A 26,034-nucleotide genomic window follows, 5' to 3' on the forward strand; every position below is an offset into this window, starting at 1 on the left:
AGCAGCTCCATGCCGCTTGCTGCTGTCCCTGTCTCTGCGTTGCCTCTTTTTCCTCCCTGGGAGGAGCTCTGCGCCTGTGTCTGAGCGCTGCAGGCTCGGGGAGGAACGGGAATCAGGTGCCGCCCAAGGCTTAGGCAGCTCCTGGGAGAGGGCTGAGGCCTGGCAAACTCACTGCATGGTTGCTGGCAGGAATGACTGGCCCTGCAGCTACTTCTCTGCCTGGGGCTGCCGGGCTGCAGCCCTCGTTCTTCCTGCCGCCAGTACCAGGGCTGCTGGGATGCAGCGAGGGGCTGGTTCATCGCTAGCCTGGGGGCTGCCAGGGAGTCCAGCTCAGCTCACTGTGCTGCTGCTGCCCCCCCCCAGTACCCACCCGATGGTGTGGGGCAGCAGCAGCCCCGTCCCTGGGCTGGGCTAGGGGGATGCTGCAACCAGCTCTGTGCTCTCCCCTCACTGTAGCCCCTTGTGGTGGGTTGACCTCGGCTGGATGCCAGGTGTCCACCAAGCTGCTCTATCACTCCTCTCCTCAGCAGGATAGGGAGGGGAGAAAATAAGATGGAAAAAAAACTTGTGGGTCAAGATAAAGACAGTTTAATAAAGCAAAAGGCCATGCGTGGAAGCAAAGGAAAAAAGCCAAATGATTTATTCTCTACTTCCCATCAGCAGGCAATGTCTGGCTGTGGAGAACAACGCTTCAGCGAATAAAGACGGCGTGGGAAATGTGCGATTTCCACCTGTGCGCTAAAGCAGCGAAAAACAGCGGTTCAAAGAAAAGATATGCACAAAACTGGCCTTGCATTCTTCAGTAGCTCGTAAATAACATGTGACTGGCCGAATCCAGGAGATAAGGAGCTGAGAACAGACAGCCAGGCACCCGCCAGGTGCAAGAGAAAAACAGAATAGCAGATCTTGCGGGGTACACGAATCGGGTGATGATTGGGGAATAAAAGAGCCTCCCTTTTTAACAAGAAATACTATATAATCAGGAAATTCTGTAATAAAGTTGATTCTGTACTTGCACCCTACGGAGTCCGTGCCTATCATACACCACAAATGGCGCCCGAATCGGGACTTGAAAAATAGAAGAAGGACTTGGAAAAGAGAAGAAGGAAAAGCAGTGCGGAAAATTACCGGTGGTGTACCCCTGCGTAGCTGGACGGAGGAAACTGCACTGCATCGAGCGCTCATATTCATCACCGGTCACTGGACGAAACAGGTGAGCAGCCACGGGAAAGTTTTTTAGACTGTCGTTTTTTTATTATGGGACAGTCAGCGACTCGAGAACAGAAGTTTCATACAGAGAATTTACAACGTATTTTACGAGAACTAGGCTTTAAGGTCGCTCCACTGCATTTGGTGAGGTTGCTTGTATGGATTCGGGACTATTGTCCGTGGTTCCCTGTTAAAGGCTCATATGATCTCACTCAATGGCAGAAGGTTGGTGAGGAGCTGCAAGCTAAGCGGCTTTTGCAGTTGGAGCTCCATGATGATATATTGATTACTTGGCGTGTGGTTTATACTGCTCTCAGGACTCTGCTACCTGCTGAACAGGTATTGCAGAAAGTGAATGACTCCGTATTACCACCCGCTGAGACAAATACGAGAAAAGAATCTCGTTCTTTTGAATTAATAGATCCTGAGTTGGAGTCAGACTATGCTGAGGTGGTGACTGAACCTCCGCTGTCGGAGGGCAGAGCAGACCCTGGGGATCCTTTTGATCCAGGTCCCGTTGACCCCAAATGAGAGCCGGATTTATATCCCCCGCTTACTCCTGTAAAAGCGAAGGCTGCTTCTGCCCCCACGGCAGAAGAGATTTTGCAACAACAGAGACAAAAGACTCTCTCACAGATATCCCTGAGGCCCACCCCCCCACCCCCCCCACTCAGCGTGCGCCCGCCCCCTTCTGCACCCCCGCCCCCCCCCCCCCCCCCCCCCCCCGAGTTACCCATTACAAGGAACTGTTCAGTCTAAAATCTTGGGTGGACTATTTGACGAGTGCCGGACAGAGGCACTAAAAAGAGGGGACATATAGCTTCTTCAAGCCATGCCTGTGTTGTATCAACCGAACAGACCCCCCCGAATACGTTCATTTACCATATGATGTAATAAAGGAGGTCCGCAAATCGATAAAGGAGTATGGTTTGCAGGCATCATTCACAATGAACTTGTTACAGGTTGTAGGAGAATCTTACGTACTGACACCCTTAGATTGGAAATCCATCCTACGTCTTGTGTTGTCTGCAGCACAGTACTGTGTGTGGTTTTCGGAATACCGTGAGCTGGTGCAAGTTCAGGTGATGGACAATTTAACGGCAGGAACTGCTATTGGTCTCGACAAATTAATGGGAGAAGGGCATTATGCTACCGGGATAGCACAGGCTGGACTATCGCGGAATGTTCTTGCCCAAGCCACAGGGTTAGCCTTGAGGGCACTCCGACGGGTGCCGGATTTCGGCAAGCGAGAGTCGTCATTTGCTTCCATTCGTCAGGGACCTCAGGAGCCGTATGTACAATTTTTGGATCGTTTGCAAACTGCTATACAGAGACAGACAGACTCTTCTGAAGCAGCAGAATTGTTATTGTTTCAGCTCGCTATTGAGAATGCAAACACAGACTGCAGGCGAGCCACTGATCCTATTCATAATCACGCAAAAACTTTGAATGATCTTATTAGAGCATGCCAAAACATGGGCTCTGAGCAACATAAGGCAGATATGCTAGCTGCTGCCTTAGCTCAACAGTTGGCACTTGCACGAGCTGCTACTAAATGTTTCTCCTGTGGTCAGGAAGGGCATGTGAAGAAAGATTGCCTGAAAGCGAGAAGAGGAGGACGAGGACAAGGAGGGCAGGGAAGACAACTTGCTCAATTATGCCCTCGTTGTCAAAAGGGATACCATTGGGGTAATCAATGTTGTTCTAAGTTTGACAAACAAGGCAATCCGCTCCCTGAGAATACCTCGGGAAACGGGAGGAGGGGCGCGAGGTCCGGTGCCCCGAGACTACACAACAGGACCCAGCCCCAGCCCCCGCCGGCACAGTCCTTGACCTGGCCGGCACAAATAAGCGAGATGAATGCTGGCAACTCACTACAGTCGAATCTCTCAGACCAGCCACAGCAGGCAGCGCCGGGTTGGACCTGGCCACCAGTCAATCCACAGTAATTCGAGATCAGTCAGTACATCTAGTGCCTACAGGAGGGTATGGACCTTTGCCCAAGGGTTTATGTGCCTTATTGCTTGGTCGTTCCTCCACTTCCAGAGCAGGTTTATTTGTTTTGCCTGGGGTCATAGATTCCGATTATACTGGGGAAATAAGAATTCTGGTTTGGACCCCTACACCACCTTGTACTATACCTATTGGAGAGCGAATTGCACAATTGCTTTTGCTGCCCAACACTCAAATTCAAACTAAAACTTCTGCCCATGTTGGTGAAAGGGGGTCCTCCGGGTTTGGTAGTACAGGTCTGCCTCGCATTTTTTGGACACAGAAGATTACCACGGGACAACCGATGTTGACTTGTAGAGTAAACGGTCAGGTGTTCACTGGCCTAGTGGACACCGGAGCAGATGTTTCTATTATTCAACGATCGGACTGGCCACAGGAATGGCCATTAATACAGGCGTTTGCTGCTATTACTGGAATTGGAGGGACACAAATACCTTGGCAGAGTATGCATTCCTTGACTGTGGAAGGTCCTGATAACAAACAAGCGGTTTTAAAACCATATGTTTTAACTGTGCCATGTACATTATGGGGTCGTGATCTCTTGCAACAATGGAACGTGACAATAACGACACATTTTTAACACGGGCCACTGACGTTCAGCCGCGACTCAAACTGACTTGGTTATCAGATAAGCCGGTATGGGTAGATCAGTGGCCTTTGAAAGGTGAGCGGCTAGAAAGGGCTCATGAATTGGTGCAAGAGCAGCTACAATTAGGCCATATTGTTCCCTCCACGAGCCCTTGGAATACGCCTATATTTGTTATTCCTAAAAAATCTGGCAAATGGAGATTGTTGCAGGACCTCCGAGCTATTAATGCAGTGATGGCACCTATGGGGGCCTTGCAACTAGGAACTCCTAATCCCACTATGATTCCAGACAATTGGCATTTGAAGGTTATTGATTTAAAAGATTGCTTTTTTACCATTCATTTACATCCTGAAGATTGTGCTCGTTTTGCCTTTTCGGTTCCTGTGATTAATAATGATAGACCCATGCAACGGTTTCATTGGGTGGTTTTACCGCAAGGAATGAAAAATAGCCCGACTATATGTCAAATTGTTGTTAGTGAGGCCTTGTCAAATATTCGCAAAACATATGATGCAATCATGTTATATCATTACATGGACGATATTTTGTTGGCTGTGGAAACTGAATCATCTCTTTCCCGAGTTTTCGACAGTTTAGTAGCTGAGCTTCGGCGATACGGTCTCCAAATTGTGACGGAAAAGGTACAGTCACTCCCTCCATGGAGGTATCTCGGCTGGAAACTTCTTGATTCGCATGTATATCCACAGTCTGTACGACTTGCTACTACAGTGAGTACTCTAAATGACTTACAGAAGTTGTTGGGGACAATTAACTGGCTTCGATCACTGTTGGGAATAACGACACACGAACTGTCCCCCCTTGTTTTCATTGCTGAAGGGGAATCCTGAACTAACGTCTCCTAGACAATTGACAGAAGCAGCCCAGTCGGCGCTGCAGACAGTGATAGATAAAATTAATTTTATGTTTGCTCATCGAATTTCTCTGCAATTGCCAGTTCGATTGTCCATCATTTATCATTCCTTTCAACCATATGCTCTCCTAGGTCAGTGGGACGAGAAGGTGCAGAAGGAAGAGCATGCTTTACGCATTTTGGAGTGGTTATTTTTGCCACATTCTTTTGCAAAAACATTGACCACTGCCCTAGAAATGATTGCTAGACTTCTTTCGCAGGGTCGTTTGAAATGTCAACAATTGACAGGACAAGATCCTACCTTCCTTCATCTACCATTAACCAAAGAAGAATTTCGTGTTGTATTGTGTAACAGTTTGGCTTTTCAGGCTGCACTGGCTGATTATACTAATGTTGTTTTGTATTCTTTGCCACGCCATCGTTTATTAGGTTCTCTGCACTGTTTACCTCTCCAACCACGGTCTTTGTTGAGTTCTGTTCCTCTACAGAATGCTCGTACTGTGTTTATCGATGGTTCTGGCAAAACAGGTAAGGCTGCAGTTGTATGGCGTCACGCAAACTGCGAGGAGTGGGCCTCAGATGTTTCTCACTTATCTGGATTGACGCAGATTGTAGAGTTAGCTGCAGCGGTCCGTGCCTTTGAGTTATTTTCTAAGGAACCTCTTAATATCGTTGCAGATTCTGCATATGTTACAAGTATTGTTCAGCGCTTAGAATCCGCTTTTATACGAGAGGTAGACAACAAACAGTTGTTTGATTTATTGTTAAAGCTAGCCCAACTTTTAAAAATCAGACAGCATTCTTATTTCATTGTCCATATTTGCTCTCACACTATCTTACCAGGACCCCTTGCTGAAGGTAATACAATAGCAGACCAATTTACAATGGCTGCAGTTTTTCCTCGATGTTTTGACCAGACAAAATTAGCTCATGAATTTTTCCACCAAAATGCACACTCATTACGAAAGCACTTCTCTTTAACTACCGCACAAGCTCAAGATATAATTTGAGCATGCTCGGATTGTCAGCGCCTGTCCCCTTTGCCAGTTTTGCCAGGGACTAATCCCAGAGGTTTAAATGCTAATGATTTGTGGCAATCAGACGTCACACATATTTCTTCTTCTGGACGCCTTAAGTATGTTCATGTTTCTATTGACACCTTCTCTGGTTTTCTGGTAGCCACTGCCCATTCCGGAGAACGTGCCAGAGACGTTGTGAAGCATTTTTTAAGATGTTTTGCGACCATGGGGGTCCCACGGAAAGTTAAAACAGACAATGGCCCAGCTTATGTTTCTCGACGTTTTCTGTTATTCTTACAGGACTGGGGAGTTGAACATATTACTGGAATTCCATGTTCCCCTACTGGTCAAGCAATAATAGAACGTGCCCACCGTTCTTTGAAATCTATTATTGATAAACAAAAAAGGGGGAATCCAGTAGGGACAACACCACAGGAAATACTAGACAAAGCTACTTATGTTTTAAATTTTCTTAATCTATCTGGATCTAAGCAATATAGTTCCACAGTAGATATAGACATTTTAGAACTGAGGAATCCTCTACTGTGAAGCCTCAGGTGTTTTATAAAAAATTGGAATCTGGTCAATGGGAAGGACCGGTCCCCTTGCTTACCTGAGGACAGGGATATGCTTGTGTTTCTCTTCCCTCAGGTCCCTATTGGATCCCTGCAAGGTATGTAAAGCCAGCGCAAGTGAAAACGCATACTGAAGATGAACAGGACGATAAGAAACACCAAGATGATGTTGCATCTGGGATTGATCAACCTCACAATTAAGATATGGTGGCTTATAGAATTGCAGATGTATTATAATGATAGTTTTAACACATCAGATTTATCTTTTTTCCCGGCTCATTCAAATATTTGGCAGATGGGTATTTCCTTTTTTAAGCGACAATTATATCAAGTACTAATGACGGAGAACGCAACTAAGGCTAATGTAACGCTTTTGTCTGAAGCAGAAATCATGGTCTGCCCAACCCATCCTTATTTTTTGCTCTAACCTCCAATGCTACTATTCTATCATGTAGTGGATCTTTTTGTATTACCCTGTCTTCACCAGACTTTAGGAGTTGTATAACTTTTAGCGATTTATAAAATAGTGAAACAACATTTACAAGGACATTTGATTTATCTCTTCAACATAATATTCAGTCTTTACATGATCAATTGAGGGACCAAATTAAAAAATTATGGGAACTGATGAGCCAAAGTGTATTCGACACATTAAAAAATGACCTATCATGGCTAAATCCGAAAACTTGGTTTAGGGGTTTAAATTTTCAAATGTGGGTTTTTATTGGCATAGGCACTGTGGTGTTTTTCTTGTTCTTGGTGTTTTTTTTACAGATTCTGTGGTCGGCTATCTGACGAGTGCAGAAGATAGAGGCACGTGTTGTGGACACACTGTTGCTCAACGGGGTTGTCATAAACAGAAAAAGGGGGATATGTGGAGAACAACGCTTTAGCGAATAAAGACGGCATGGGAAATGTGCGATTTCCACCTGTGCACTAAAGCAGCGAAAAACAGCGGTTCAAAGAAAAGATATGCACAAAACAGGCCTTGCATTCTTCAGTAGCTCGTAAATAACATGTGACTGGCCGAATCCAGGAGATAAGGAGCTGAGAACAGACAGCCAGGCGCCCGCCAGGTGCAAGAGAAAAACAGAATAGCAGATCTTGCGGGGAACATGAATCGGGTGATGATTGGGGAATAAAAGAGCCTCCCCTTTTAACAAGAAATACTATATAATCAGAAAATTCTGTAATAAAGTTGATTCTGTACTTGCACCCTACGGAGTCCGTGCCTATCATACACCACATCTGGCCACTTCCCAGGAAGCTGGGCTTCAGTATACATAGCGGTTGCTCCGAAAGACAAATGTTGTAAATAACAAATACCCCTGCTTCCTCCTCCTTTCTCTCAACTTTTTATTGCTGAGCAGATGTCATATGGTCAGTTTGGGTCAGCTGTCCTGGCTGTGTCCCCTCCCAAGATCTTGCCCACCCCCAGCCTGCTGCTGAGGGGGGGAAAAGAAATGTTGGATGCTGTGCCAGCACTGCTCAGTAATAGCCAAAACACTGGTGTGTTATCAACACCTTGCTAGCTACCAAGACACAGCACAGCACTATGAGGGCTGCTATGGGGAAAATTAACTCCATCTCAGCTGGACCCAATACAATCTCCACCCCTTATTCCATACCATTTGTGTCATGCTCAAGTCCCACATAATTTAATACATATATATCTCTTCTAACCATTCCATTGCATTTAATTGTCATTAACTACTATTCCCAGTCCTTTAACAGATAGATGTTATTCTCCCATTCCATGGGCTTCCTCTGCTCCTCAATGTTCACAAACAGGCTATGACTTGGATCGGTCAGGATGGGTGTTCAGAACAGGAGAAGCAGTATGTTTGATTGTTGGGCACCAGCACCGGCTTGGTTTGGGTCATTGTTGCACTCATCTGGATCCTTGTGAAACTCACATACCCAGTGGGGTATGCCAAGATGTAAAGACACTCAAGGGGGGATGGCCAGGAATTTAGTCTTACTTCCATCCTGTTTTCTGATGCTGCTGAAACAAATGGATCGGGGTATCAAGGGATGTGGTTTCTCCAGAGCTGCCTGGGCTTTGGCTCGACCAAGACAAACCAATGCGCTCACCCGGGCTGTAGCAGTGCCTGTCTCCATTGTTGCCCTTGTCCCACATGTTTGGGAGACCCAGAGCATTGCCTGGGATGTAAGTCCTGGGATACTGCCCCGGTGCATGGAGACCCTTTGGCACGAGCACTCAGTGATGGAGGGTAACTGCTGGAGGCACGTTCGTCACCTTTGATTACGCATCCATGTCCTAAGCAGCTGCCAAAGGCTGCAGAGCTGCAAACCTGATACAGATCTTGCGTCCCAAACACTGCCCACACCTCCTCCTCTCCTCCCTGCCTTCCAGCGCAAGTGCAACAATAAATATTGATCAAAGGAAGTTAATTGAGCAAAGGAAGTTAATCTGTGACCAGAGTGTTTTAATCATAAAAAAGGTATTAGTGTGGGCCTGCTGGCTTCTGTCAAACTGCAGTTTTACTGTCCCTCTTGGTGCTGGGTTTATGGCTGTCATTTCATTCCAGTTTTACTCTTGGTTTTGTCCTTATTGTTGAGTTTTTCCTTGCCTGCTGCTGCCTGTGACTGAATGGGGCTCTTAGGGATGTAATAAGGAAAAAATTATTAATTTTTTAGGGAGGAAGAAAGGAAGAGAGGGAGGGAGGAAGAGACAGGGAGGAAAGGAGGGAAGATAGATGAAAAGAAGGAAGAAAGGGAGAGAGGAAGAGAGAGAGAGAGGGAGGAAGGAAGGAAGGAAGGAGGGGATGGAAGGCCAAATCCCTTCTATTTCTATCTAAAATACACCATCAGGTGCTTAACACAAAAACAATTAAAAACTTTAAGCAAATGCTAAATACTCTCATGCCCTGCAGCAGGCAGCTCCATGCTGCAGGGAGATCTGCTATGCCAGGAGAATGAAAAACAAAACCCAAACCCCTTTTATATCTTGGCTTAGATGAACGCACAGGAGCACGTGAGCAACCTCTGGGCAGCAAATGGCACTCAGCATGTCCTGGGCCTCCTGGAGCACCGCCCTTGGGCTCAGAAGCTACCTTGGCAGGGACTTTCCAAAGGGCTGAGACTAGTGGGGAGCAATTTCAGAGGTGACTTGTCCATGCTTCAGCCAGCTGGTGTTTTTTCCTCTGCTGATGGTCACTGAGACCTCCCTGCAAGGGATTTTCAGAGCCCTCAAGGACCATGTGTCGTGGGAGGGCTGCCAGCCCAGGTGGACACAACAAGGTATCTGGATGCTGCTCACCAGCAGCAGAGAGCCACGGGCTCTAGGAGGCAGCCCCAGGGCTGGAATTTAAATTGTTAATAATCTGAGACACGTGGGTAATTAAATACCATCACACTGCAGCATCCATGTGGTCATTAAGCAGTGGATTCCCCCATCTCCCTCCAAATTTCCTGCACGCCCAGAGTTGGGGAGGCATCTCAGCTCTCAGCAATGGGGACTTGCCATTGCATGTGGTTTTGAGCCTCTCTCCCATACTGGGACCCCATCCTGGGGTTGGGGGCCTCTATTTAGAGCAAGGTGACCCCCAGCAGGGTCCAGATTCCCCCTGGATTCACTCCAAACACAACTAGTGGGGGAGGGAGGGAAACAGGTGTGGATGGGAGGGCAGGGGGCTGGTCTGAGCAGGGGGCAGCTGACACGCTTGACCACAAAAGGGGGTTGTCCACCAGTAGAGGAGATGCTGGGAGAAGGTAGGAGTCCTTGCAGCACCTAGGATCGGTGTGAAATCCAGCTGGCTCCTGGCATGGCTGAGATTTGGTACCCTGGCTGTGCCTGTCACCCCTTGCTGCTGGAGCCAGATGTGGAGAGCTCACAAACATCTGTGCCTGCCATATGGCCACTGGAATGGAAGGATCCCCCTTTGTCCTGATGTTCCAGAGAAGGAAGCTATGTGAGCCAGCACAGGCAGGCTGCAGGAACAACCACAAAACCATGGATGAAATGCAAAGAGTAAATTCATTTTTGTTACCTCACCAGCTGGGGGATCCCCAAAGCAGCATCTGGGCAGAGGCACACAAGCAGGGACGCAAGCACCATGGAGCTCGGTCCATACTAGAGGATCACCAAACCTGCTCTTTTCACCTGTATATCAGGGATTTGCACAGGCATAGTATACCATTGTGCTTTGATCTTACCCACAGCAGGGCAGGAATCTCAAGCATGTTTGATAGGGTGCCTCTAAGTCTATTACAGGCCTATGTTATCTAAACACAGATGTTCTACTTGTCCAACACACAAGGCTAAACAACAATTAGTATGATATATGTGTTTTTTGACACCCCAGCTGCAAGTCAGTTGAGCGTGTTTACAATCCTCCTCACCAATCTTCTGTTATTATCCCACATTCCACCCCCTCACTCAAGAGACCACTTCCACTGGGGCTGGCAAAGCTGGAGGTGTCCATTTGGGCTTGCAGGGTGTAGGGCAGGGTAATTTACAGAGGCACGCAATAAACATATAGAAAAAAGAATAAAAATATCTCTACAATAATGCTTTGAATCAGGTGTCCCACTCATCCTGTCTGGGAATTAAACCACTCAGCCAGCCAGGCACCACCAGTAGATTGTTTCATTTGATACATTAAGTCCTAGAGATATTGAATGTCATCCTCTATGCTGGCTGATTCGTCAGTTATGTTGAAGCAACACATGCCTTCAAAATCAGAGCAGCATTTATGGTGTCGAAGAAGGAGATAGTCCACCACCAATCGATTTTGTAATGTTCCCTGGCCTACAGCCATTACCTACTCGGAAAGAATAACAATGAGGAACATTAATATCAAAAGCACTTAGTATAGTATAATTCTGTAATACAGCTACTGGGGTTGGCATGCCAATGAAACACATCAAAAGATCTGCAGATGTTAATCCTCTCTCAGTACATGTGTTGGGTTTGTGTGGCAAGGTTTTGGTAGCGGGTGGGGGCATGGGCTATAGGGGTGGCTCCTGTGAGGAGCTTCTAGAAGCTTCCACAGTGTCTGACAGAGCCAATGCCAGCCAGCTCCAAGATGGGCCCGCCCCTGGCCAAGGCCAAGCCAATCAGCGCCTCTGTGATAACATATTTAAGAAGGGGGGAAGTTTTTTTTTTTTTTTTTACAGCCGGAGGGGGAAGTGTGGAGATGTAACATCAAGGTCAGTGCAGGAGGAGGAGGGAGGAGGCGGCGGCGGCGCTCCAGACACCGGAGCAGAGATTCCCCTGCAGCCCGTGGTGAAGACCATGGTGAAGCAGGCTGTTCCCCTGCAGCCCGTGGAGGAAGGATGATGGAGAGCAGAGATTCCACCTGCAGCCCGTGGAGGACCCTACGCTGGAGCAGGTGGAGGTACCCGAGGGAGGCTGTGGCCTGTGGGAAGCCCGGGCTGAAGCAAGTCCCTGGCCGGACCGGTAGACCCGTGGAGAGGGGAGCCCACGCCAGGGCAGGTTTTGGTGGCAGGACTTGTGACCCCGTGGGAGACCCACGCTGCAACAGTTTTCTCCTAAAGGTCTGCACCCCATGGAAGAGACCACGCCGGAGCAGTTTGAGAAGGACTGTAGCCCGTGGGAGAGACTCCATTTTGGAGCAGGGGAGCGATGAGAGGAGTCCTCCCCCGAGGACAACGAAGCGGCAGAAACAACGTGTGCTGCACTGACCGCAACCCCCATCCCCCTCCCCCCATTCCCCCCCCCCCCCCGCCGCTGAGGGGGGGAGGAGGTTGAAGCCGGGAGTGAAGTTGAGCCCAGGAAGATGGGAGGGGTGGGGGGAGGTGTTTTAAGACTTGATGTTATTTGTTTTTTTTTTTCATTGCTCTATTCTGTTTAGTAATAAATTAGATGAATCCCTTTTTCTAAGTTCAGTTTGTTTTGCTTGTGATGATAATTAGCTCTCCCTGTCCTTATCTCGACCTGAGCCTTTTGTTAACTTCTCCTCCCCATCATGCTGGGGAAGGAGTGAGTGGCCGCGTGGCGCTCAGCTGCCGGCTGGGCCTAAACCATGTCAGTACATAAGGCAGATGAGTTAGTTACAGTAGAGTCTAACCAAATCTAAGTATATACATGTTGATCTCATGTAAATGGATCCAGGGCATGTGCATGTAGTACAAGACTACAAAGCACAACGAGCCAACCTGTGATAAGGGAGGAAAACAGGACTGTCATCTCCTTCCAGTAATACGTATGCTGTTGCTCCAGCTCCTTCAGCTAATGTCACTCTGGGTTTGATAACCTGATGTGGGGTAATTGCCCACACAGATTGAAGAGCTATGGCTTGTGCTTTTTCAGATTGAACTTCAATTCAATGTTGGGTTCACAACACCAATAACACCATTCTAATCCTCTAGATAAGGCACAGGTATTCGTCAAAGATACCTGAAATACAAGAACTCGAGAATCTGATATCAACAGAGGATGTAAAATAAGAGGAGAAGTTGAGGTACAGAAGCATACGGCATTCTCGGGGGTTATTATATGGATCTTGACGTCTAGACTAATAGGTTGCGGTCCCACCATGCAATCCATTGGTGTAAACAATTTCATTTCCCCTGTAGTTAATATTTTGGGAGAGGTACCATCTGGAAGAATTTCAATCCTCACCATGTTTTCTACTGGAAGTGTTGTAATATGATCATAGGGTGTTTGATTATGAATATTCCAGCTGTTTAACAAAAAACCCTGCTTTAGTAAGATGTGAACTGCAATGTTGTAAAGTGTTAGTACAGGTTAGCTTTTTTAATTGTTCCTTCAGCATCCCATTCATTCTTTCAATCAAGCCATTCACTTGGAGATGGTAGGCAATATGGAATATGCAATCTATCCCTAGCCCTTAAGCCCGATCTTGAACATTATAACCACTAAAGTGTGTTCCTTGGTCGCTCTGTGTTTGGTGAGGAGGTCCATACTGATGAATGAATTGTTCTAATGCTTCAATTGTGTTATGTTGATGAGCATATTTGGTGGGTTTAGCAAAAAACCAGTCCTGACACTGTATCCACAGCAATGAATACATATTGCTGCCCCCTCGACAGGGGCAGGGGGCCCATGTAATCGACCTGTCAGGTATTCAAGGCCCACTGACCCCCCCGTTCTATCTTTCCCCATGGCCTATATAATGCCCTTAAATGTAGCTGCGTACAAATAGTACAGTTATGCGCACATGCTTTATAAATATGTAATGGCTATTGAAAAGAAAGCATTAGCAAGATCTATCATCGCCTTCCAGGTTTGTAAATTTTTTGCTGATTTTTTTCTATAAGAGTGACCATGTCTGGTACCATAACTGCAAGTGTATGTGGGTGAGTTTATTCAATTCAATCTACAGTCATTCTCCAAGTGCTGTCTGGTTTTTGAACAGGCCAAATAGGATTATTAAAAGCAGTTATGGTTTCCTTAAAGATTCCCACTTGTTGAAGTGCCTGAACAGTTTGAGTAATTTCCTCCTTCCCCCATGGAATACGATATTGTTTTACAGTTACAACCTTGGTAGGCATGGGCAGCATAACAGGATCCCACTTCAGGAATCCACACAAACCAGTTATAGATCAAATAGCAAATCCTGCTTGTGAAGTCCTGAAGCAGAAGTCACTATTTAAAGTTTCAACTGTTTGTCCTGCCAACACATCAGTACCCAGAATATATTCTTTAATTGGGGCAATTAATACTGTCATGGTAAATGGTGTGGCATTTCCTATTGTTAAGGTAGCCTTAGCTTGGAGGGCAGTGGTTAGATTTCCCCCCAATCCACAGATCTGTGGTGTGGCTTCTTTATTATTAATATTACTATGTAATATAGTAACCTCAGCTCCAGTATCCACCAGAGCTAACACATGTAAAATTCCCCCAGACCACCACTTTATAGTTAAAGGAACATAGGAGCATTGGTCCTCCTCATGGTAAGAGGCTACAGTGGCGGCAGTTTTGGGGGACCTGCCAAACCTTCATTTCTGCTGTTTTGGCATTTGCCAGGTAGTGCCTTGCCTTGAGGTGGCAGGTGGGGGTGGAGAGTGGGTGCAGAATTGCTGGTGGGGCCAGGGGTAGCTGGCTTTTTTGTGTAGACGCTAACTTTTGCTGTTAGCAAAACATTTCTGATGTTGTAATCCTATTTATTTCTGATTGTAGGACACAGGCTTGTATAAGATCATTCCACATTTGTTTCCTCATCACTTGCGATTTAACTCCTTTCAGTTTTGCCAGCTTTCCTTTATTCACCACTCAGATGGTCCTGAAGTTACAGCTCCAATTTCCCTCAAGGTATTTTCTAGGGTGTCCTGGTTTCAGCTGAGATAGATATAGTTAATTTTGTTACTAGTAGCTGGTCTGGTGCTGTCTTTTTGGATTTAGGATGAGAATAATGTTGATAATGCACTGATATTTTCTGCCAGGAGTCACCTTGTGCCTAGATGAACCCTGGGGGGTGACTTTCCGCCCTGGTTCCATTCCAGCAGGGCCATGCCTCCCTGCTCCCAGGGTCTCCTTACTGAACATAATTATCAATAATTTACAGCTTCTGTGGGAAAATAATGGAAGATTGGCAAGGAGGATTGTAAAGATGCCCTTTCAGAGGCTCAACACAGGCATGTTCTTCCTCGCAGAAAAAGACATTTGAAAGGCTGTCCAGGTTAAACAGCAGGGCAAGGAAGGAAAGGGAACAGTCTTCACACATTGAAGCCTTGTCCAACTGAGGAATTAAAAAAGAGCACAGCCTCTGGCAGATTAAATGTAAATACACGATAAGGCAGCCAGAAAAGAGTGTGAAGATTAATTTGCCATGGATATAAAAATGAACGGTTCCTCATTCAGCCACAGGAGTAGCAGAGTCTGCAAGACCAGGAGATGATCAGATGAGGACAAGCCCACAGCAGGACAAAGCAAAGGACCATTTTTATCCAAACACACTGCAAGCAGGTTTGGAAAGGTTCCCATTCTGGAAGCTTTCTTATGGCCCATCTCAAAACAAACCTGAAGACAAGCAACAAAATGAAGAGCAGGGGGATTTTTCTCCCTGGTTAGAAATGGGCAAAGAGGCCAGGATGCAAGACAGTTTCTCAGAGGAGGATCAGAGCCCTGCAAGGAGAGAGCAGAAGGACCCGCACTGCTTGATCTGTGCATGAATGAGCCAGGGAAGGAGGTAGATAGTGAGGTGACATCTTCTGCCAGTATCACATGTTTAGGGTGATCAAAAAGGGACCTGATTTTGAAAAGCTGGCACCTGGACCGCCAGATTCCTCTCTTATCTGTCCCCTCTGGGCTCAAGGAAAATCTGTCCCAAGCCAAAGCTCGTTTGGCAACCAAGCCCCAGACTGGATGCTGCTCAGGGAATAAGTAGCTCGGTAACAACCTCCAGCTGGCAATGTCTGCTCAAAAGTCCTGCCCCACAGCACCCAGAAACTCCGAGTCTCCAGGAAAACCTTCCTCTTCCCTCCTGGGGTCTGGTGGTCAGACGGGAAAAGAAAGAAAGAAAAAAGCCTTGCAAACAAAAGGATGGAGAAAGTCCCTACAACCAGTGCTGCCTGCAAATGCCCCCAGGCACCTTCACAATTAAGCATCTGACTAATTGTTACTGGAGCCCTCCAGGTGGGAATTTCAGATGGTCCTGTCCTATCGGTGTGCCTGAATGTGCTGATCTCCACCCTGGGTGGCACGTCCCAAAGCATCCCTGCTGCAACAGTGACACCCCCCCCCCCCCCCCCCCCCGTGCAGAGACAAGACATTTGTAAGCAGTCAATAGGAACTGCCTCTGCAGAACTGGTCATGTAGGATGGTCCTCTGTGTGTAGTCAAGATATTTAAGAGATGTTTTGCATGTACTTGAGGTATGTCAATGGCGCTGGGGGCTCATGTAGGACTGTGGCCAGCTAGATTGTAAGAACTGAGCAAGAGAACATTTTGCAGAGTCTCTCCTGGCCCAGCTGAAGACACAACAGCAAAAGTCCTTGTGATGGAGACTCCCATCACCACCAGACAGTGACCAACTCTCCTGTCCAGTGGATTGATTTCCCTATGCAAGTTTTATCCTATGCCAATATCCAAGTAAATTAGTTTTTTGGGTTGTTTATTCCTTTAACACTCTGAGTTTCTGTGCAAAGCTTAAGAGACATAGCATCAACAGGGCTTTTCACCTGCACACACCTATGGTCCCACACAGCCCCTCTGGCTTTTTGCAAATGCTGAACTAGTAACTCAGAGCCTTTTCCCTAAACCTCCTGACTCATTGCAGCCCCAACCTCATGAACCTGTTGCCCAGCCTGGTCCTTGCTGCAGCTCCAAATGCCTCCAAAGCAATGAGATTTTTGATCCAGTTTTTCCAGGCACAGTTTGCATCTGATCTGGTTTCCCTGTGACCCATGGGGGATATGGATCACCCCCTCCATCTCCTAAGGTCTTTGCAGAGATGCACTCAGCCCCATTGAGGCTGAGGGTGTAATGAGGGGAAAATGAAATCATGAAATGCTAATAATTATCAGCATCCCAATTAGCCAGCAGCAGTGGTAGCCAGCCATTGGGAGCCAGGGCAGGAGAGCCAGCATCCTGGCAGCATCAGTGCCTTAGCAGGCACACAGCTCACCTTCACCCTGCCCAGACCCATGCCTACCTGTCCACCACTGAGGGCAGCCCTGGGGACACACATGGGGAGACCTTCCCCTCCTCACCTGGCTCCAAGACAGCATTTCACCACTGCAGTCACTGGCCAGGAGCTGCAGAGACCTGTGCCATCTTGTCTGCTTGAGAGCTGCACTCTCCTGATGGGTTGCTAACAGCCAAGGGATGAGGAGGAAGCGGAGGAGTAAGTTTAATATAATTTTCCTTGTTATTAGCTCTCAGCTTCTCCCCAGAAATTTGCTCGAACTTTTGTAAAACTCCTTGCCAAACAAGCCCCTGACCAAATAGGTCTCCATGTCCACAGGACTCTATAACTGAGATCCCATTTAGCAGATAAGCCAAGGGAATTCAAGCAGGATTTAAGCTAAACAGTTATCTGTGACTGGTGACCACGGTGTGCATCACATTAGATTTACTGGGGACATGGAAGGTGGAGGGACAGGAGAGCAAACAGCCTCCAGAGCAGCCAGCCAGAAACACGAGAGATGCAATTGCCGCTGGCACGGACACGGCTCCAGGAGACTTTAGGAGCAGCCAAAGAACAAGGAGCAAAATCCTTTCCCTGGGACATGGGGAGCCTCCTGCACATCCTGGGGGGGAACCTGCAAGTATCAGCATCACTTCTATCCTTCCCTGGCTTCACACCACCATCCCAGGCATGAATTGCTTGCAAGGGTTTCACTTGTCTTCCCAGCTAGATATTACAGTCTAAGATGATATACTTAACAGGGTTGTGAAATCTGCCATGAAATTTACTGCCCTACATCAATACAATGTCCTGAAAAGTTAATACTTCTTTTATAACAAGGACAAATAAAAACATCTCCCATTAGCCCCTGGCATTAGGAGTTGCATTTCTGATGGCCAGATGCTGCAATGAAATGAGTGGAGAATATGAATATGCATATGTGTAAAGCTACGCACATGTACGTACCCATATATACACCTATATAAAAATGAGAAACTACTGGATTTGCTCAGATATTCTGCAGTGTTCGGAGGGCTTTATTTCCATGCTGCAGGAAAGATTGGCTGCAGAGCCAGAGGCACTTCTCTGCTATTACACCATGTCAATTTTTCATCATCTCAGAGGCCCTTGTCATGGAAAAATTGATAACTTTAAGCAAGAAATTGATCCAAGGTCAGAATTAAACACCTGGATGTAAATCTGGCAAGGAGTAAAAAGCAGAGAGGAAGCAGTTACTTCCCATGCAAAGTAATGGCATTGGGGCCAGTCATTCAGGATGCTGAACTTGGGAACTCCTCCGGCCTCTCTAGAGAAGCAGGTGGCTCCTAGAAGAAAAAAAAAAAAAAACCTTGGTATCTGTGGGCATTTCCACACCAAGGAGGCAGTGGGATGGAGTGCTGTGCCCCACAGCTCTGTCTGTACTGCTGGCCATGGGGTGCAGCTGGGAGGCCGAGAATCCCTGCAACAAAATAGGGCTGCTGGCTGCAAACTTGGCAGCACTGAGCTGAACCCAGTCCTTGCAGTCCCAGCCCTTCGCTAACCCCTGGCTGGGCTCTGCACTGGCTCCAGCCCAGCAGACCTGGATGAGTTCCCCATGCCAGTAGGCAGCACAACCAGCCTGTGTGCCCTCAGCTCCCCTCTGCCCCTCCTCTGGCCATCCAGGCTACTTGAAGCAGAAGATTTTGGAAGCCACACTTCTGATCTCTCTGATTCCAGCTCCAGCATATCCCTCTGGTTTCTTTGCTGTTCAGCTCAGCTGCAGCCCTTGCAAGGAGAAATAATGAGTTTTCACCAGGTCTGTCCCAGACTCTTCCCCAGATGCCAACAGCTGGACCAATAGCTGCCTGGAAGCTGCTGGGTGAGGGCTATGGGGCTGTTTGTCACCCCCCCGAGAGTGGACAAGGGCATCCCAGCTTCCCAGTCCACCCATGCTCCGTTCTGCCCATGTACACCCACAGCATCGCTGCCACAGCTGAGCTTTTCAGTCTCCTGAGCACCAGGTGCATCCCAAAGCCATATCAGCAGCTGGCAGAGGAGGTATCATCTACATCCTCCTCTCCACTCCTTCTCACCTCTTCCTCACTCCCTCACCCTCTACATCTGTGTCCCCAGATGCCAGGTCAGCAGTGGGGACACAGCAAGCCTAGCCCTGTTGTTGTCCCAAAACTGGGGGTTCATTTACCTGGTGTGCAACACGCCAATATACACACAGAGCAGAGGTATTTTATTGCATATTTGCACAGATATGGGTGTCTGTCCCAAGACAGCACCCCAAAGCTCCAAATCAGTGGTTATTTGTACATACAACATTAACATATTCATCTTTCTAATACGTATGCATTGTTATTCTATTAAATGATTGGTTCAGATTTCTTCGCCTAGCATGCAAACTAGAACGCATGCTCAGTTCTTTTCTCCTCCTTTATCTTTTGAGTAGGTGGTATAATTGGGGTAGGGGGTCCATGGGTCTGTGGTCACGATCTCCTCCTGTTGGAATTACCTTTCCCCTAGTTTCCTTCTCCTTTGGCAATCCTCAACGATTCTTCAAGGCTTGTTGGTCAAGCTAACAATTTATCAGTTATGCTTCTACTTCTTGACAATCACGTCTTAATTAGTACATTGTTTGGATATATGTTAACTAACACAGGGGTAGGACTATACAATGGTCACCCTTAGCAGCAATAGTCTTGGTTACATTTGATTTTGCTGTAACACCTGCCACCACCTTCCTACCCAATGTCCCCCATGTCCCACATCCAGCCTTCACCTGCCTCTCCCTGCCCTCTCGCTCCAGACCGTCACATCAGCTTGTCCCTTGAAACATGGCATTGTTATAGATATCATGTGTATTTGGTTTGTGTGGCAAGGTTTTGATAGTGGCGGGGCTACAGGGGTAGCTTCTGCGAGAAGCTGCTAGAAGCTTCCCCTGTGTCTGATAGAGCCAATGCCAGCCAGCTCCAAGACGGACCCGCTGCTGGCCAAGGCCAAGCCAATCAGCGACAGTGGTAGCACCTCTGGGATAACATATTTAAGAAGGAAAAAAAAAACCCCTAGCGGCAGCTTTTGCAGACAGAGAGAGGAGTCAGAAGACGTGAGAAACTTTGTAGACACCAAGGTCAGTGAAGAAGGAAGGGGAGGAGGTGCTCCAGGCACCGGAGCAAAGATTCCCCTGCAGCTTGTGGTGAAGACCATGGTGAAGCAGGCTGTCCCCCTGCAGCCCATGGAGGAAGGATGAGGGGGTGTAGAGATTCCACCTGCAGCCCATGGAGGACCCCATGCTGGAGCAGGTGGAGGCACCTGAAGGAGGCTGTGACCCTGTGGGAAGCCTGCGCTGGAGCAGTCTGGTCCTGAAGGTGTGCACCCCATGGAAGAGCCCACGCTGGAGCAGTTTGTGAAGAACTGTAGCCTGTGGGAAGGACTCACATTGGAGAAGTTTGTGGAGGACTGTCTCCCGTGAGAGGGACCCCACACTGGAGCAGGGGAAGAATGTGAGGAGTCCTCCCCCTGAGGAGGATGGAGCGGCAGAGACAAGGTGTGATGAACTGACCGAAACCCCCATTCCCTGTCCCCCTGTGCCACTGAGGGGGGAGGAGGTAGAAACTGGGAGTAAATTTAAGCCTGGGAAGTTGGGGGAGGTGTTTTAAGAGTTGATTTTATTTCTCATTGCTCTACTCTGTTTTGCTTAGTAATAAATTAGATGAATTTTTTTCTCTAAGTTCAGTCTGTTTTGCCAGTGACAATAATTGGTGAGTGATCTCTCCCTGTCCTTATCTTAACCCACAAGCCTTTTGTTATATCTTTTCTCCCCTGTCTAGTTAAGGAGAGGGAGTGACAGAGCAGCTCTGGTGGGCACCTGGCCTCCAGCCAGGGTCAACCTACCACATCATGATATTTTGTACTATTGTAAAGTGCTGAAAGATGTGAAACGAAAGGTATTAAATACAATCAAAGAGTGGAAAGACTGTGTCAGCTAGACTTGCAGGAGCGATAAGAGATTTCACATAGTTTTCGTCCAGATGATCGTCTGGACATGTCATGGCCTGGAGAGCACAAGAAGGGAAACGAGCACCAAATGATGCTGCCCTGCCTGCATCCAGCTCAGCAAAAATGAAAAGAAAGGTCTTATGACAGGGTGTGACCGCATCAAAAGCCTGAATGATGGATAATGCCAACCTGCAGCCGAATAAAACATTAAAAGCCTCCAATAAGAAAAGGTTGGGAGGAATTAGTTATACATCACCACCATCTGCTGGGTACCACAGGAAGGATCCCCAGCTGCCACCACCCTGCCAGGCAGGGACACCCCAAAAAGTGTGCGAGATCCCCTAAAAGCATCTGCCTGTCTCTTCTGCAGGTATTGCAATGCAAGGAGAGCAGTTCCCCGATGGCAGCCTGCAAGCACCAGGATTTTAAAAGCATGTGTGAAGCCAATCTTTTTTGTTACTCCATCAATCCCAGGCTGTGGTGGGTTGACCCTGGCAGGAGGCCAGGTGCCCACCAAAGCTGCTCTGTCACTCCCCCTCCTCAACAGGACAGGGGAGAGAAAATATATCGAGAGGTTCATGGGTCGAGGTAAGGACAGGGAGAGATCACTCACCAATCATCGTCACGGGCAAAACAGACTCAACTTAGAAAAAAAAAATCTAATTTATTACTGAGAAAACAGAGTAGAGCAATGAGAAATAAAACCAAATCTTAAAACACCTCCCCCCACCCCTCCCATCTTCCCAGGCTCAACTTTACTCCAAATTCTCTACCTACTCCCCTACAGCGGCACAGGGGGATGGGGAATGGGGGTTGTAGTCAGTTCATCACACATTGTCTCTGTGGCTTCTTCCTCCTCAGGGGGGAGGACTCCTCACACTCTTCCCCTGCTCCAGTGTGGGGTCCCTCTCATGGGAGACAGTCCTCCACAAACTTCTCCAACGTGAGTCCTGCCCATGGGCTACAGTTCACAAATTGCTCCAGCGTGGGTCTCTCCCATGGGGTGCAGACCTTCAAGAACAGACTGCTCCAGCGTGAGTCCCCCACGGGGTCACACGTCCTGCCAGCAAACCTGCTCTGGCGTGGGCTCCTCTCTCCACGGGGCCACAGGTCCTGCCAGGAGCTTGCTCCAGCCTGGGCTTCCCACAGGGTCACAGCCTCATTCAGGTGCCTCCACCTGCTCTGATGTGGGGTCCTCCATGGGCTGCAGGTGGAATCTCTACACCCCCCTCATCCTTCCTCCATGAGCTGCAGGGGGACAGCCTGCTTCACCATGGTCTTCACCACAGGCTGCAGGGGGATCTCTGCTCTGGTTCCTGGAGCACCTCCTCCCCCTCCTTCTGCACTGACCTTGGTGTCTGCAGATGTTCTTACATCTTCTCACTCCTCTCTCTGTCTGCAAAAGCTGCCGCTAGGGGTTTTTTTTTTTCCTTCTTAACTGTTATCCCAGAGGCGCTACCACTGTCGCTGATTGGCTCGGCCTTGGCCAGCAGCGGGTCCGTCTTGGAGCTGGCTGGCATTGGCTCTATCAGACACAGGGGAAGCTTCTAGCAGCTTCTCGCAGAAGCCACCCCTGTAGCCCCCCCGCTACCAAAACCTTGCCACGCAAATCCAAAACACAGGCAAAATAGCAGATGGCTGGTGGAGGATGGGATTAATAAAGAGTTAAAGAAAGGTAAAATAATTAGGGTCCTGTTCATGGGGAATACAGAGAATGGGGCTTGTCAGAGCGACTTGCTCTAATTTTTCATGGAGAGAGAGATAATAGCATTGCTGTAATGTACTTAGGCTCTTGTAAGCCATTTGATCTGCCCCTGCATGGCACTGATTAATAAAATAGAGCAATAGCGAATCAACATGGCACAGAAGATGCACGGAAAAGCAGCAAATGAGCACGTCCAAATGGAATTAAAGAAGGGGAGCTGCCTCCGAGAGAGCATTTCCCAGTGTGTCCCCAGGCCCCGTCCATCACATGTGTATGTGGGATGTGGGCAAGAAGGATGCAAACCTCCCACAGGTGGGGACAGCGTGGGCTGTACTGACAGGGTGGGCACCATGGCCGAGGGCAGCAGCTCTGCAGGACATATGGATGCTGCCCCAGGGGATGTTTGGCTCAGCCCTTGGGCTGTTGGAGATAAAAAGCTTATTGCAACCCTGGATATAAGGCAGGATCGCACCAGAGCAGAGGCAGAGTGTCCTTCTCCAGCCTGATTGAGACTGTGTTGCCAGGACCAGGGTTTGGGGAACATACAGATGTGAGACCCTCCCAGCAAGAGCAAGGTGGATCGCACCAAGCAGATGGAGAGCTGCCCCATTGCAAACCCAAAGCAGTAACTGGAAGCAGCTGTTATTGAAGGTTTACACTAAGGCCTCGCAAGTAGGTTGCCCTCCTTCCTCAGAGAGTTACACAGAGTGTGATAAAGGCATGAGAGATGCTAAAGAGCTGATAAGGAGGAATTGGGGAGCGCCATGCCAGAGATCTGGGCTGTCCTTGTCACCGAAACCTGGGAATAAACCTCGTAACACCAATGTAGTGTTAAAAGGCAGGCATTCTTGATTGCAGCGCTGGATGCACGGGGGAAACAGCTCCACCCAACGTGCATGCCAGGTGATCACCAACACACAGGTTATGTAGGATCAAAACATACATATTCATCGTTTTTCTCAGAAAAGGCAGTCCTATGATAATCATTTCTTAGAATCCATTTCCATATTCTCCTCCCTGTCACGCATGCTCAGTGATTTGAGTCGGTGGCCTTCAAGGGGTCTCTGGTGGTCATCAGTGGTCTTGCACCCGTGTCTGCTGGGTGACCCTCTTCTTGTGGGCATGCGCAGTACCCTTGCTGTGGATGCACCTGTCCATAGCAACTTACTTCATAAGATTAATATCTCCAAACCTATTGTTCAGTTTGGTAGGGACTGTTCATGGAACAGAGCAGCACTGTACCTTGCCATGGTCAGTTAGCTTCATTACCTATTACCTTGGTTACAAACTAATTATCTCAACCTGCTTCTATAGTTTCTGTTTCACGGCCCCTATCCTACAGTTACACCCTCATCTCACCTCCCCTCCTTTGCTGCCTCCCAGTGCTGGGTTCAGCCCACCAGCATCCCCGGAGAGTCACTGCACCAGAGCCATCCCCACCACCTCAGTCATTAGCCCCCAGGTCCTGGCACTGAATTCACCATGCCACCCTGAGCATCCTCTCCAGACCACTGGAGAAATCCCAGAATCAGGCTCCCTCCCTCCATACCACCCGCATCCCTCTGCTCCTGCCCTTTCCCTTGGGAACAGCCAGGCACTTTGGACAGAAATGCTTTTTCATCCAGAAAATGCCAGTTCATCAAAACACTTCTTAAGAAAAGGTCACTTCAGAGGAATTTCTCTTTCGAAAAACCTTCTGGAAAAAGAAAAATAAAAAGACATGCAATGGTTTAACTATCTTGTTTCAACAGCTTTAAATGAAAAACAAATCTTCCCACACACACACACATATAGGTGCCAAATGACTTTTCATTTGGAAATGGAAGATCGTTATCATCTTAAAAAAATTAGAAAAAGGTGAAATCAAAAGAAAATCTCTGGAAAACGTTGAAGTGAATCACTCAGCTGAGTTGAATGCAGCAAGCAGGAGCCAAGTCGTGCTCTGCCAGGTTCCCTGGAATGGCTTTCATCCCAGCTTGGGACAGGACAGGACTCCTGAGTCTTGACAAGCATCCTGGGACAGTTGAGCCAATTCCCACACCTCGTCCCAGCTTTGCATCCCCTGAGAACAGGACATGGCCAAACACCTTTCAACCCATGCGCATGCTGGGAGCAGAGACCCCGCAACTCATGACATGGTGGAGCTTCATTGGCCAAAGGTGGTGATGAGGCTGGGAGAACCCTGGGGAAATGAGTCTCACGGGGGGTGTGGAGCAGCACCGATGCTGGGGTGGGAAGCAGGGGGCTGGTGTTTCTGCTCCAGCCTCCCTGCACATGCTCGCAGGCCCTCGACATCATCCCTAGCCCCCAGATGATACAATTTAGGCTGTGTGGGGAGCAGGAATGCCAGCAATCAGGCATCCAGAAGGGAATCCAGGCCCAGTTCATTATTGAAAGAAGGACTTTGAAAGGAGTATGCTCATTTTCCCATTTTGTCCTATGCCAAGAAAACCAGGGGGATGGAGGAAAGGATGAAGGGGTGGAGGGAACAGCTTCTGTGGGAAAATAACGGAAGATTGGTGAGGAGGATTGTAAACACGCTCAACTGACTTGCAGCTGGGGTGTCAAAAAACACATATATCATACTAATTGTTGTTTAGCCTTGTGTGTTGGACAAGTAGAACATCTGTGTTTAGATAACATAGGCCTGTAATAGACTTAGAGGCACCCTATCAAACATGCTTGAGATTCCTGCCCTGCTGTGGGTAAGATCAAAGCACAATGGTATACTATGCCTGTGCAAATCCCTGATATACAGGTGAAAAGAGCAGGTTTGGTGATCCTCTAGTATGGACCGAGCTCCATGGTGCTTGCGTCCCTGCTTGTGTGCCTCTGCCCAGATGCTGCTTTGGGGATCCCCCAGCTGGTGAGGTAACAAAAATGAATTTACTCTTTGCATTTCATCCATGGTTTTGTGGTTGTTCCTGCAGCCTGCCTGTGCTGGCTCACACATTTGGCATTGTCAGCAGGATCCAGGAACAGCCATGTCATGGCTGGCAAAAAAGTTGAGGACTGGGAAGGCCACGATGCGGACTCCTCATATTTCGAGATGGCCCAGTACTGAGTGCTGGACCCCTGTGGCCGCTTTCCTGGCTACATGGGCTCCACCGGAAGCATGGCCTGAAATAGATGGGGTGGTCGTTGCCCCCCCAAACAATTGAAATGGCTATGCGCGGATTAGCATGGAAAGCGGCATTGGATTCTTCTCACAAGTTAGTGAGGAGATTGGGATGGTTATTAGTTACCAGTCTTAGAGCTCTTGACCATGAAGTTGTTGTATTATGGAGTAAAATGAGACAACTGGAAAAGGAAGTTGGGACTTTACAAGATGCAAAGGTGATTGCGCAAGAAGTAATTACTACTTAAGCAGAGTGGTGCCATGGGCTGCAAGATACTGTAGAACAGTTGATAGTGCTAATAAACAGGGGGAGGGAGTGAGCGAGTGGCTGTGTGGTGCTTAGCTGCCAGCCAGGGTTAAACCAGGACAGTT

The 26,034-nt window shown here is 48.0% G+C and overlaps 1 protein-coding gene across 1 annotated transcript in view; it reads left to right on the plus strand.

Annotated features, from left to right (window-relative positions):
* Nucleotides 1-26,034, plus strand: part of LOC142599342 (uncharacterized) — a 739,733-nt gene that overhangs the window by 626,979 nt on the left and 86,720 nt on the right.

This window comes from Balearica regulorum, chromosome W (assembly GCF_011004875.1).
Source record: "Balearica regulorum gibbericeps isolate bBalReg1 chromosome W, bBalReg1.pri, whole genome shotgun sequence".
In the NCBI taxonomy this organism is placed as follows: domain Eukaryota; kingdom Metazoa; phylum Chordata; class Aves; order Gruiformes; family Gruidae; genus Balearica; species Balearica regulorum.